The 14052-nt window shown below is 26.8% G+C and overlaps 1 protein-coding gene across 5 annotated transcripts in view; it reads left to right on the forward strand.

Annotated features, from left to right (window-relative positions):
* Positions 1 to 14052, forward strand: part of LOC107439895 (cyclin-dependent kinase 4) — a 211202-nt gene that overhangs the window by 40116 nt on the left and 157034 nt on the right. The gene's annotated exons all lie outside the window — the stretch shown is intronic.

The raw sequence follows: 14052 nt of genomic DNA on the forward strand, positions 1-14052 counted from the left end.
AAATTTAATTTTTAAATTTAACGTTTACAAATATATTTAGTAAATGTTAACATATATAAGACGTACGTTATGACTTAAGTTTTTTAATTCTTAATTTTAAGCCATAATTATATAAGCATTTCTTATTATTTTTTAAAACAAAAATTATAAAATAAAGTTTTGGGAGTGACAACGTTGAAACTATCATACACGCTTCTCAACTTCAAAAGTTATTTATATCGAGCATTAAACCTTTTTACCCTTTCAGTACGAAACTTAAAATATAAATTTTCATTTTATTTTTTCTCTAGTTTAGCACAAAATTAAAGTTTAAAATGTTAATTGAAACTTTTAATATTGTAGTATAGGATTTTGACGCCCGGTGGCTACGTGGTAGCGCTTCGCGCTCCAGGTCCTGGGTTCGATCCTCGGGCTGGGCAAGGTTGACTCAGCCTTTCATCCCTTCAATGGGTCGATAAATGAGTACCAAGCATGCTCGGGAACTAAACACTGGGGGTTTCGTGTTCGGCTGACCACCTGACCGGAATATCTGCTCCTGCACCCCAGAGCCCAAGGTTAAGAAAATTGAGGCCTTGGCCCTCTATGAGCTGTCGCGCCACTGAGTTTAGTTTAGTATAGAATTTTTAATAGTATAATAATTTAATATTTTTAATAGCATTAGAGTTTTAAACTTGCCGATTATTAAAAAAAAATCGAGTTTATTCTATCTATAGATTTTTTTTTAATGCAGCACTGCATAAAAAGGAATAAGGAAATGAAATTAGGAATTTTTACAGTAAAAAAAGAAATAGCTAAGCATAATGTGCTCAACATTTTAACTTGACAGTGTTTTTTTCCTTTTGAATTTTGCTTAGAAAAATATCGCACCCTTGCTACAAAAGTGCCACATCTCAAAAAACTACGTTTTCCAGGAATTGCAAAAAACTGTTCCCGGGCTGACTAGGCACATTTTAGTATTTTTGAATTTGTCAATATGAAGACCGATACATCTCAAACTATGATCGTTAGTCATTGTTCTAGTTTTCCCATCTTTCCGACTCAAAATTCAAATTTCTCAAGTTACGACTGTTTTGATTTCTCACGTACAAACAGACGCCATAACAACAAAACGCCATAACTGCCCTCTGGCGGCTGATTTTTCAATGCAACTTCTGGCTCTTTTGAAGATTGGTAGAGACGTGTAAACTACGTCTAATGACGGTCATAACTCAAAAATTACAATTTTTGAGTTGTGGCACTTTTGTAGCAAGGGTGCGATATAAAAAAGACAGTTTAAGTGCCTTACATTCGACATAATACTATCATTTTGACATTTATCTGCTTGTCGTTATGCTCTACAAGCACATTTTATTTTCACAACTGTGTGAATTTCTTAATATTGGCATTTAACGCCGTTTTCTGAATTAGCATAGAGGGCGCTGTCTGAAGATAGGTCAAACTTGACCTAACAGTCATAAATAACTGTTTCGAACTCATAGTGGTTATTGAAATAGCGTATTATTCACACATGCGCATGAAATAGCGTATTATTCAAAGATGTTATTTTAAATGTTTAACATGACAACATAAACTTCGACAAACAATTTCTTCCATGAAAATGACATGGGATAGTTTTGCCCTCTATTTCTCGTGCCCGTGATAGTTTCGAGCTAGAGTTTTCAAAAGTAATGCATGCACCAAAAAGTTTAAAACAATCTATTTCTTATACCCGGAATCATGTTTATTTCTCAATCTATACTCCAGATGGCAGTACTGTTTATTTCTCAATCTATACACCAGATGGCAGTACCGTTTATTTCTCAATCTATACACCAGATGGTAGTCCTGTTTATTTATTTTTTGTGTAGCGATATTTTTTGTGTAGCTGTAATTAATAATAGTTAGGATGCGAAATTATATTAATTATATCATAGTATTCAATAAAAATGCTACGGCACATTGCGTGTTATAAAGAATTGACCTGTAAGGAATTTTTGATTTGTGAGGTATATGAATTATTTATGTCATTTTAAAGAATGCATTTTTAAATGACAAATTTGAAGCGCAATTTTTCAAATATTTTCTGAATCATCAATTTTTTTTGAAGTCCTATATTTAAAATTTGATAACTCAGAAACTATTCGATCGATTGCGTTCAAATGTATTAAAAATGCTTTTTTTTAAAAAAAAAATTTAAAAAACTATATAGTTTGCAATTCATTCTTTTTTTAAAATTTAATTAAATTAAATAATTAATCATTAAAAAAAATTTTTTTCGTTGAATAATTTTTGGATATTTCTCAATCTACACACCAGGTGGTAGTATACTAGACTGTTTGTAATGTGAGATAATTTATTTTGAACTAGATATCAGCACTCAACAAACATGCATATTTGCGATTAAACTAAAAACTAAGAAAATCATACATATATTCTGCATACGCTTAATTCGTTTTAGTTTTTTTGAATAAAAACTAGGCATTTTTATTAACTTTTTCTTAAAAATATGCGACCATTAAAGGGTTAAAACGTGCCGTTTTTTAACTAGATGTCTATTTATTTTAAATTAGATATCAGCAATCAACAAACATGTGTATTTGCGATTAACCCATGAAATTAAAAAAATGAATACATATATTGTACATACACTTAGTTTTATATTAATTTTCTTGAATAAGAAGTATCCTTTTTTATCATAATTTTCTTTAAAATTATGTATTACGAAGTGCAGTTTTTTATAAATGGAACAAAAATTTCGTTTAAATCTTGTGTAAATTGTGAATTTCAACTGGTTTCAACACATTTTCCATTTGAATGAAAATTCAAAGATCTACTAAAATAAAAATACTTATTTTAAAAATTGAGCACAAATTTTTACTAACTAATAAAGCATAAGGGTTTTAAAAATTTTTCCCTTTGAAATAAAAAAACTACACAAATAATTTTAAATCTTAAATATATTTTTTATTCTTAATATACCATTATAGAAACGAATGACTTGTCGGAAAAAAAATAATACATAATTTGATTTACCACTCTTTTTTTTATTTAGAAAAAAAGACATGTTTCCAAAACGGGATCATTGACACCCAATAGGTTGAAGTATCTCCGATACATTCATTACAGAAGTTCAATATAAAATCTTATTAAGTTAAAGTTACGATCGGCACTAAAGTTTAAAAACTATTAAATAATCAGGAATTCCCATATTTAAATAGCATGCCAGGAATGTTGCCTTTTATTGAGACTCAAATGAAGAGAGAGAAACGTGTAACATTTTAATGAATTCGTACTCAGAAAAGTTCCGATACTTTAATGACTATAATTTTGGTGCTAAATGATCTTATGACTGTCATTACAGCTATTTATGAGGAAACAATTAGGAGTCTTGTCTCTTCGTAACACTTTCTTTTTTTTTAAATCGTGTCTATGATTTTACTTTGCCATCAATTAGATTCTTTTCGACCTGTTTTATAGCATTAACTCATTCGGACAAGACATTATCCAGGTAGTTAAAACTGATTTAGTTTTGTTTTGTGGAGATTTATATCACAAACAATACGAGGGTTACACAAAATTAAAAATTTATTTATATTTTCTGCTTGAAAATTAATTTGAAAAGAAATAATTTTATTAAAATTAATAATTAATTTTATTAATTTTTATTAAAATTAATAATAAATTTTATTAATTTTTATTAAAATTAATAATGAATTTTATTAATTTTTATTAAAATTAATTATGAATTTTATTAATTTTTATTAAAATTGATACTTAATATTAATTTATATTTAAATTAATGATTAGTTTTATTAATTTATGTTAAAGTTAATAATTAGTTTTATTAAATTTTATTAAAATTAATTATTTTTATGAAATTTAATAATTTTTTTTAAAAATTAATTAATTTTAGAAATCTATTTAATTTGCTTTATGCGCTACTATTTTATACACTAAAATCCAAATCAGATAAAAGATTTTCTTTAAAATTTATTTAAATATTTTGCTTAAAAAATAATTTGAAAAGAAATAATTTTATTAAAATTAATAATAAACTTTATTAATTTTTATTAAAATTAATACTTAATGTTAATTTTTTTTTACACTAATTAGTTTTATAAACTTTTGTTAAAGTTAATAATTAATATTGAATTTAATTAAAATTAATTATTGACATAGAAATTATTTTTTGAAATTAATAATTAATTTTAAAAGTCTAATTTTTATTTATCTTCTGCGCTACTGTTTTATAGCCTTAAATCCTAATCAAATAAAAAAAATTCTTATCAACAATAAAGTTCCTAAGTATAAGTTGTTGTTATTTTAAATATTTCACTTAAAATAATATAAATTTACCAGAAAATTATTTTAAATTTATGTATAATATCTTTAATATCTATTCTGTGTTCGTTTTTATTGTCTATTCCCCTTAAGAAATAAATTTGAATCTCGGCGTTAAAAAAAAATATTTTTTTATACTTAAGCTCGCATTGCGTGTCCTAACCCTTTGACACAGAACTTATATTAAATATATTTTTCTATCTTTTCCATTATCTTGTATTAAATTATGTCAAATAAGGAAAAAATTTTATATGTAGCATTTTAATAATTCAAATTTGCACTTATTTGCGGTTGTTGAAATCGTAGAGAAACAGTTACTCATTATTGAAATTTCTTTAATTTGCAAAATCAATTATTGGTACATTTTTTAATATGAATGGAAAAAAAATCAAACTTAATTTTTTGGATTTTATATTTAAGTACAAATATAGTCAGTAGATAGTCTAGTAGATAATTTTTTAGTAACTATTTTGATGTTTTTTTATAGAATGTTTTTACTTGAAATTAGAGCTTCAGAAAAAAAAAATATATGAAAGGGACACCGGTGTCCAATCTACGTGAAAGGGTTAAGGTATTTGACTGGGTGAAAATAAGCTATTTCGACGAAAATTATGTTTTCTTTTTATTGTTAGTATTTGAACTTATGTTCATTAGCTTTCTGAATCTCTTTAAATTTTTCTTCTCCGTACTTAGGAATCAAAGTTGAAGTGGTTTTTCAACATGTTAACAGACGAAACAGAATTATCAATTCATTGAGGAGAGTGTGGTCAATTGTAACATTTTTCATTTAACTATTTTTAACTAACAAAAAATCCAATATATTATTAGTATTAATTGACAGACGAGTAAAGTAGACTATCCTCTACTAGAAGAAAATAATAAAAACCTTATTTTAAATGTTATTATATTAGTTATTAACAATTTTTGACAATCGTGCACTTGTAACAATTGTCCCCACTTACGGGGGTCAATTGTAACAGTTACATTCAACTAAAACATAGTTAATTATACATATTATCATAGTTGTGATATATTTTTTTTTATCAAAATAGTAGTGATATTTTAGGAGTGAAAATAATAATGAGCAGAGACCTAAAGGGTTAAACTTTTAACTTTACGGGGTTAAAAATTTTAATTTATGCTGTGAAAGGTGACAAATAAAATGATGCACATGCAACATAATATAAATGATATAGGAAACTATTGGTGGTTCGTAAAGAGTTAAGTAATGGTTTGTAAACATAAGATTATTTATTTTCAGCTGTTACAATCGTCCCTTTACTTATTGTTACAATCGTCTCCAAGACGCCATTTCAGCTCCATTTGTTAAAAACAATGCTAGTTAATTAACAAAACTAATCTTTTTTTTTGAAATGTTAATTAAGGTGTCCACTTATATATTCGGTTAATAATTTTTATTTGTTTAAACAAAATTACTTTGTTATAATATAATATTCTAATACCAAAAAAAGTACTTGCGTGGCGTGAAAATATCTTTTGTGATCTAACTCTTTCAAAAGTACATAAAAATGATTGCCATCAGGGGTGTACATGTTGATTTATTAAATACACCTTGTGCGCCACCTAGGAACCAAATCTCGAACTCGACACTCGAAATTTTTGCTCTGTTACAATCGTACCCTGTTACAATTGACCCCACTCTCCCCTACCCCCAGAGGTATTGATTTGTTATGGAAACATGGAGGACTTTGTGTCTCGACAGATTTAACGTGCATCAGTAATCATTTACTACGGCCGGCTGACATCGAACCCACAACTCTTGGACATGGGCCCAGTTCCTTCATTATTTATGCATTACAATTAATTCCTTTTTGAGCTGATAGAACATCAATTTTAGTTTTTATGCTCAAATTTGCCCTTTTTTTTAAAAAAAAAATTTTAAATTCTTAAAATTTACTTTGGATTCATAATTTTAGGACCTCTTAAAAAAATTAATTTTGTTTATTAATAGTTAATTAACAATTTTAATTAAAGCTGTTTTCAAAGATTGTGTTGAACTCGTCAGTCAAAAACCTTAAGAAAATGGACACTGCTTAAAATGTGTGTTTAAAAAATGGACACAACTCACAATGTGTGTTTGAGAAATTGGAATTGTTCATAGAAGAAAATGGACACAGTTTACAAATACGTGTTTAGGAAAATGGACACAGCACAATTTTAGTATTTAAAAAATGGACATTGCTATTTTTAGAAAATAAACATAGCATTTGATTCCGTTATTCAAAGTTTTTTTTTCTAAGAAGAATAAATGGACCTAAATAAATTCGTTATATGATAACATTTGCCTCAATTACTTAGTACATTAACTTCAAATAATATCGAAATCATGTGTGATGTAAGAAAAATAAAAATAATTGCAATAAATATGAATCTTGCTTTGTTTTCGTAAATCATACAGCATAAGTTAACATAAAAGTAAATTAGCATATTTATAAGCTTACATTTTTAAAACATTTACCCTTCCAATTTTAATAAGTAACTCTTCATTTTCTTACATAACATTAGATTACATTTACTTATTCAAACATTTTTTTTAGCTTTTACAAACCAGAAATATTTTAAAATTTAACATTTTCACGAAATTTAAATGATGCGAATTTTTTCTTTGTGAATAATGTTAGTTTTTTCAACAAAAATTTTTTTTTCTTATTTCTATTTTTTTTAAATTAAATTTAATTTTTCTTTCCTTTTTCTTTCTTTTTTTTTTTTTTTTTTTTTAAATAAATAATTATATGTCGAATCGCCAATCAATCAAAATGTGTTACATCGAACAAAAAAAGTAACATGTTGAAATTCATATTAAAAAACGAAGCATTATCTGTTGTATAACATGCTTCCCTGCACAATACATTTTAAAGAGGAAAAACGACATTTACAGAGTTTGTTAGCTTTCCATAAATGGGTTACTAGAAATAAATGTTTATTGCTGTTATGGCGACTTTCTTAAAATGATTAACAATAATTAAATTATTTTCATATAATTTGTATACACCCGATATTTTCCGCAAGAATACTCGAAGTGTTAATGATTAGATAAAAATAAATATTTTCAGTAATTAAATCAAATATTATTACTTCGCCTACTTCATTCTGTCATGTAAAATTTTAATGAATTCATGAATCAATCAAGATTAGCACTCAAATAAAAAAAAATCATATTGAACAATTAACACAAAAAAGTATGTTTTAATAAAACCGGTTTACAATAGTGTTGAAAAACGACATCATTACCTGTTGTATAACTTGCTTCTCTGTGCGATATGAGTTATGAAGGAAAAACGACATTTACAGATTTCGTTACTGTTTCATTGAAGGGTTGCTAGAAATAAATATTTATCGCTCTTATGGCGAATTTATTAAAATGATTGTTTTGGAATTGGTTTTTCATATGAGATTATCATTTGATTTTGTTATCTTATTATTAATTTAATGATATCAATAGAGTTAGACTCTTTTGGTCTGTTTTATTTATTATTCCTGAATATTATTTATCTCCCTGAAGGATAATAGTGTTACTGAAGACAGTATAATTATTAGTTTATAAAAAAATATTAATTGTGAAGCAATATTTTTGTGTAGCTGTAATTAATAATAGTTAAGATGCAAAAATATATTATTTGTATCAAAGTTGTCAATAAAAATGCTACAGCATATTGCGCGTAATGAAGAATTGAACTGTAAGGAATTTTTGATTTGTAAGGTATATGAATTTTTATATCATTTTAAGGAATGTATTTTTAAATGACAAATTTGAAGCGCAATTTTTTTTTTTTTTTTTAAGTCCTATATTTAAAATTTGATGACTCAGAAACTATTCGATCGATTGCGTTCAAATGTATTAAAAATGCATTTTTTTAAATAATGTAAAAAAATATATAGTTTGCAATTCACTCTTTTTTTAAAAATTTTATTTAATTAAATAATTAATTATTAAAAATTGTTTTTTTGCATGGAATAATTTTTGGATAAACATATTTTACAATTGTGATCAAAATTTTTCAATTTGCTTAAAAATTCTCAGGATATAGCGAAATCTCATTTTTTTTTTTTTTTTTTTTTCAAAATAAGGCTATCTGTCATATTCTGAGGGTTAAATTTCCGTTGAAACAAATATATGTTTGTTCGGAGAAATTACGTTTTTCTGAATGATTTTGTAACTTAAATAATATCTGCACTAATAACTAGCATAGCACGTGAGTCTCAGCACGTGATAAATCGTTCATTAGATCAAAGGTTGCTCAGTGTTTTCCGTTTTTTAGTTTTGCACACTGTACTATACTCAAAACATAACTCTCAACTTTCTTATTCAAGCTGTAAGAAACTTTTTTTTTCTGGTTTAAAAGATTATATAATTTAACGTTTTTTTTTTTTTTTTTTTTTTTTTTTTTTTTTTTTTTTTAATAAATCTGAATTTAAAAGATTTTATTATAAATCATATAATACATAAACACTTGATAGTAATATGTTATGTGCTAATTAAATTAAAATAATATTAAGAATCTATATTGTTTGCATTACTCTTTCATCGCTCTACCATTTTCATACTGAAGATATTATGAGGAAATCTGAGTACTGAAAATTTCATGAATTTTATGTATCTATTACTACTTGATAGTTTTATGAGATTGGTTTATTCTTAAGACGCGTTTGCGCCTGTACAACTGTACAAAAAAAATAAGAACAAAAACGAAGAACTCTGAATAACTTTTGATTTTATAACCAGATTTTCACATATCAGTACTCAATCGTAATGGATTGAAGCCTAAACTCAAATATGTTAAAAAAATTTTAATAAAATACATCGTCTGCATTATTAAAATGAAAAAGATTAATAAAAGATAAAATGTTTTCAATAGAATAACGATTCGCGATCGCAACGCTCGAGTACGCCGTCTAGCGGGAGCCTGTAAATATCGGACATTAATTTATCACGTTTTCATTTAGTTCCATCAAAGTCATTGACTGAATCAGACGCCATTTTTTAGCAGCAAATAAGAAACAAAATTTCCCTAAGGAAAAGGCCGAAGAACTTGAAAAAAATCTCCAGAATATTAGTAAATCTTTCAGGAACAGAACACGCCAAACATTTGAAGAAAAATTCCTCAATAATTTTCAATTTCTATTATCAACAAACTTGCAACTGATGACTTCCGATTTCGGATATTGTTACAGATGTGTGTATTAAGGTAAAATGCATTTCTTCTGTCTTCAATTCATTACGAATTAAAGTGAAGTCAACATTGCTTTCGTCATTCCAGTGAATAAATATGAATTCAGAACATACAGAATTGTAATAGTTATAGCATATTCTTCTTCGTTATAGAATAGTGTATATTTCTGTATCCATATAATTCGGAAAACAATAATAAAAAATTATCCAAGTTACTTGAAATAGTGCCATTTGTGCTGATTCTTAATTAATTTAAATCGTTTTCTTGGTAAGTTTTTTTTAATTTTGAAAGAATAAGTTCAACTAGAATTCAGCTATTCTGTTTTTAGCTACATATTCAAATTCATATCAATTATAAAATTTTGCTGTGTAGTATGTTATCTAAAAGTAATGAAGGTATAAACTATGTATCTATTATTTGAGAATAAAGTTTTCAAACAAGGAATTCATTCACAAGGTTCATTTTGGAATTCTCCGGGAATCATAAATCAGGTAAGTGCAATGATTTTTACAATAAAAAATTTGCTTGTAAATATTTTTTTTTTCATTTGATGGTTCTCTACAGAATGGTTTTTTACGTCTGATTAAGAACTATAAGAATAATAAAAAAAGAAACAATATGAAAGTTTTTATTTCAATGTTAATAATTCTTAAAATCGTTTTTTTTATCCTAAGAATTCTTTATTTTCCGTTTTTTAGTTTATAATTTTTTGATAAAAATTGTTGTCAAAATACTTTTGAAAAATTAAATGGTATAACATTATGTGTTTATGTATACTTCTTGTATATTCCAATGTTTGAAATAATATGATTCAGAAAAGTATGGAATAAAAATTCGGTACTTACGACGTATTAACGCCACCGCCGCTACAGATTTGGCGGTTTTTAAGTGCCGCCAATCTACACTTAAAATTTTTGCGACAGTTCATAAAGTAAAACACTTTATTTAAAATCAAAATAGTTAATTGGATTTCGGTGGAAAATGAGCCGATATAGAGTTTAGCATAGATTCAAAACAATCATATCGCCATATGAACTCTGATGAATAAGATTCCAAATGAAATAACATTTCCAAAACGTACGTTTGCCAAGATAAAGTTTTATGTTGTGGGAATTGGTACATTTTCGTTTTTTCGGTAAAATATTTCCCTCCTGAAAAAATAAAATTGCATCTTGTTTTGTTTTTGGCAAATCCTAAAGACGAATATTCGTAGCACTAAAAATGGCGACAAAAAAGAATTGTTTTTTGTTTTTGTTTCGTCAGCATTCTTTATTTTACGTTTTTTAGTTTCTAAATAATGATTTTTATTGAAACTTGAAATTTTTTGATAAAAATTGTTGTCAAAAAACGTTGTTTACAAAATTAAATTTCATAAAATTATGAGGCTTATGTATACTTTTTGTTCATTTTAATTTTTGAACTAATATGATTCTTAAAACTATAGAATGTAAAGTTTAAATGGGCCTTTCATGTTATATCATTAAATTTAGCAATACTATTTCTCGGGCATTAGGTTTTAACTCTTATAAGAATATACATATTTTTTTCTGTTAGTGTACAAATATTTTTCCGATATGTTTTGGATATTCCTTCTCTAATAAAAAGAGATACCATTTTGTTTTCGGTTGTACAAGAAAGAAGATCAAGCATTTTTCTTTTTTAAATTTAATAAGCCACATTAAAGAAGGAACGTTGCAATGCTACACGCTACATTAACGACGTCTCCAGAGTAACTGAATGACGGTTCATATGGAAATCGCAGGTAAGCGTCTCATACAACAACGCCCCCTATAGTTCGTTGCGATCGCGAATAAGGAAAAAGTTTACTATATGAGAATAGGTAACGAATTTAAAGAGTTTTTTTTTTTAATTGTTTAATTAACTTTCGTTGAAGAACTTTTATGTAGGAGGCGTTGAAAATTTTATTTGCTAAGTGAGCGGTAAACTAAAAAAATGTGTGGGAACCGATACTTTTGCATCTGATCTTTTTACAATTCTGAGTTTAGCATAAAAAAGCATATTCTTTCTGTCAAATTAGTTTAAGCTACATACGTTAATATGAGCATCGCAATGAACTAAGTTTTTGTTTATTGTTTTTGTTTGATTTTGCAATGCTCACAACTATTGTTTCAGAATTGATATTGAATGTACTTAATATTTTCCGACTTTCTCTTGCTCTTACATAGTTCATATTTAATTTTTTTTTCTCAAAGGAATGATAAAAATAAATTTGAAAAAATAAATTTTTGAAATTTTTAAAATTATCAACAAAATTAAGTCAGGATTTTTTTTTTGTTTTTTTTTTTTGTTTAATGTCAATGAAAAAAAATTAATTTTGAAGTATATTTTAAATTGTACGAAAGTTTAAAAACAGCAAATTTTTAAAAATTTCGAATTTTTTTAAAAAGTTGCAACGATTTTGAGAGTTCTTTTTGTACACATTTTGGATGGTATAGAACAAACAAAAGCTGTAAGGAATAAACTTTCTTACACCTTATTTCGACATTTCTTTTTTTCTTTTTAAATTTAAATCTAGTTTTAAAAAAAGTGTCGTAAAAAATTGTTTTTTGGTTTTTTTATTTTTCAGTACTTCCTTTACCCGTTTATCTTTCACATATATTTAAGCAAAAATGAATGAGGAAATTTAACAGAATAAAATATGAAAATTTTGAAATTTTTTTAAAAAAAAATAAATTTAAAACGATTTAAAAAAAATTTGATTTTTACAAGATAAAGCATTTTTTTAAAAATAAAATATGGTATACGTTCTAAATTGTAGAAAAATGCTAAGAAACGAAAGTCAATAAAGTAATTTTAAGAATATTATAAAATAAGCGTAATATTTCCTTACAAATTAAAACAAATAATAATAAAATGAAAATGGCGACTGGCCCACAATTGTTTAATCGCCCTCTGGCCAGTGGCGACTGTTTTTGTTCTATACAAACAGCAACTAAATTAACACTAAATTTAGCTTTTCTAAAAGATTTTCTTTTTGCTTTGTACTCAGTCCCTTATAAATAACATCATCAATAGATTCCAAGAATCGTAGTGGTACTCACGAAAAGTTCTTATCTACCCCTCCCCCCGTTTTCACCCCCTCCTGATTTGTGGAATGCGACCTACCAAAGCAACCACTTTTTGGGTCCTATACTTTTTCATTCTCATCCGTTGGCATTATATTCTTTTGGTGGTTCTTCCCTCTTTTGCTCAGGAGAGGGCCCAGATCAAAATGCACTATTACAACTTCCGCTGTTTTCGTGAGAACACGTTGAAATATTTTACTCAGTTTTGAATTGTCCCACGGGACAAATGTTCATTCCTTACATACTTTAACTAGAGAAAGCCATTGAAAAAATTTATTAAGTTTTTTTTATTAAAACAGTTTTTATATTTTTTTGCATCTTCATTTTTGTCATATTAAACTTCATTTAATGAAAACTTTCGTATATACATAGCTGCCAACTCTACTGGATTTACCAGTTAGACTACTGGATTTTGCATGTTTATTCTGGTCTACTGTTTTAATAAAAATTCTCTTGGTTTTTGTACATTTTAGAATATTTCCTAAAATTTAGTAAGTTTCCTAAAAAATCCCTATTGAAATAGAATTTTTACATTATTTATATTCATTCGTCTTCAACTGAATACAATTAAAACGAGTGAAGAAAATTTTTCAAAATCGGCATTTTTAAGTTACCACATAGATCAAATCTTCGTGCTATGTATAATCGGACCAATTTCATTTTATTATTTAATCAAAATATCTGTTATAGAGTAATAGGAGTCGTGATGACTCAAGGGATAGAGCGTTGGCCTTCCAATGAGGTGAACCGGGTTCGAATTCCAGTGATGGCTGGTCGATACGAATTTCGCACCGACCACAGTGGTGACGTAAAATATCCTCAGTGGTTGACGGATATTGGGTTAAAATCCCCTTTCCATAGGTTAAACTCTCCTTGTCGAGCTAACCATGGGAGATTTTCGTGGTTTTCCTCACCATGTAACGTAGATGCGTGTGGTTCCATCAAAAAGTCTTCAACGAAGGCAAAATTTCTCCCAATACTTGATCCAGAAATTCCCTTGTCTTCTGGATTAGGTTCAAACTCCCAAGGATACGGAGTTTAACATTAGTAGTCGTAAACCCAACATTGGGTCGACTGTTCAATGATGGTTATAAAATAAAATAAATTGGTAGCGAATTAAATAGTAAAATATGTTATTTAATTGTAAATTATGGATAGTTATGTCGTGGTGCCACTTTTAAAGAATGGGCATAACTGTTATAAAGTTGCATTTCATATGATATTATGTATTTTTGATATGCAATGGTGAAAAAATTACGTAAATTATATATATGTGAAAAATACTAAAATAAAAATAGCTTAAATTTAGCTTCCACTGAAAAATATTTTTTTTTAAAAACTGTGCAAGTTGGCATCTCTGAAGAGAATTATAGTAGAAATGTAAACAATGCCTTGTTGCTAACAATTAAAGAATCTGTAACCACTTTAAAATTAATAATGTTATTCTATTAGAG

The sequence above is a fragment of the Parasteatoda tepidariorum genome, chromosome 5 (genome assembly GCF_982258835.1).
Source record: "Parasteatoda tepidariorum strain Cologne lab strain chromosome 5, Ptep-v5.0, whole genome shotgun sequence".
In the NCBI taxonomy this organism is placed as follows: domain Eukaryota; kingdom Metazoa; phylum Arthropoda; class Arachnida; order Araneae; family Theridiidae; genus Parasteatoda; species Parasteatoda tepidariorum.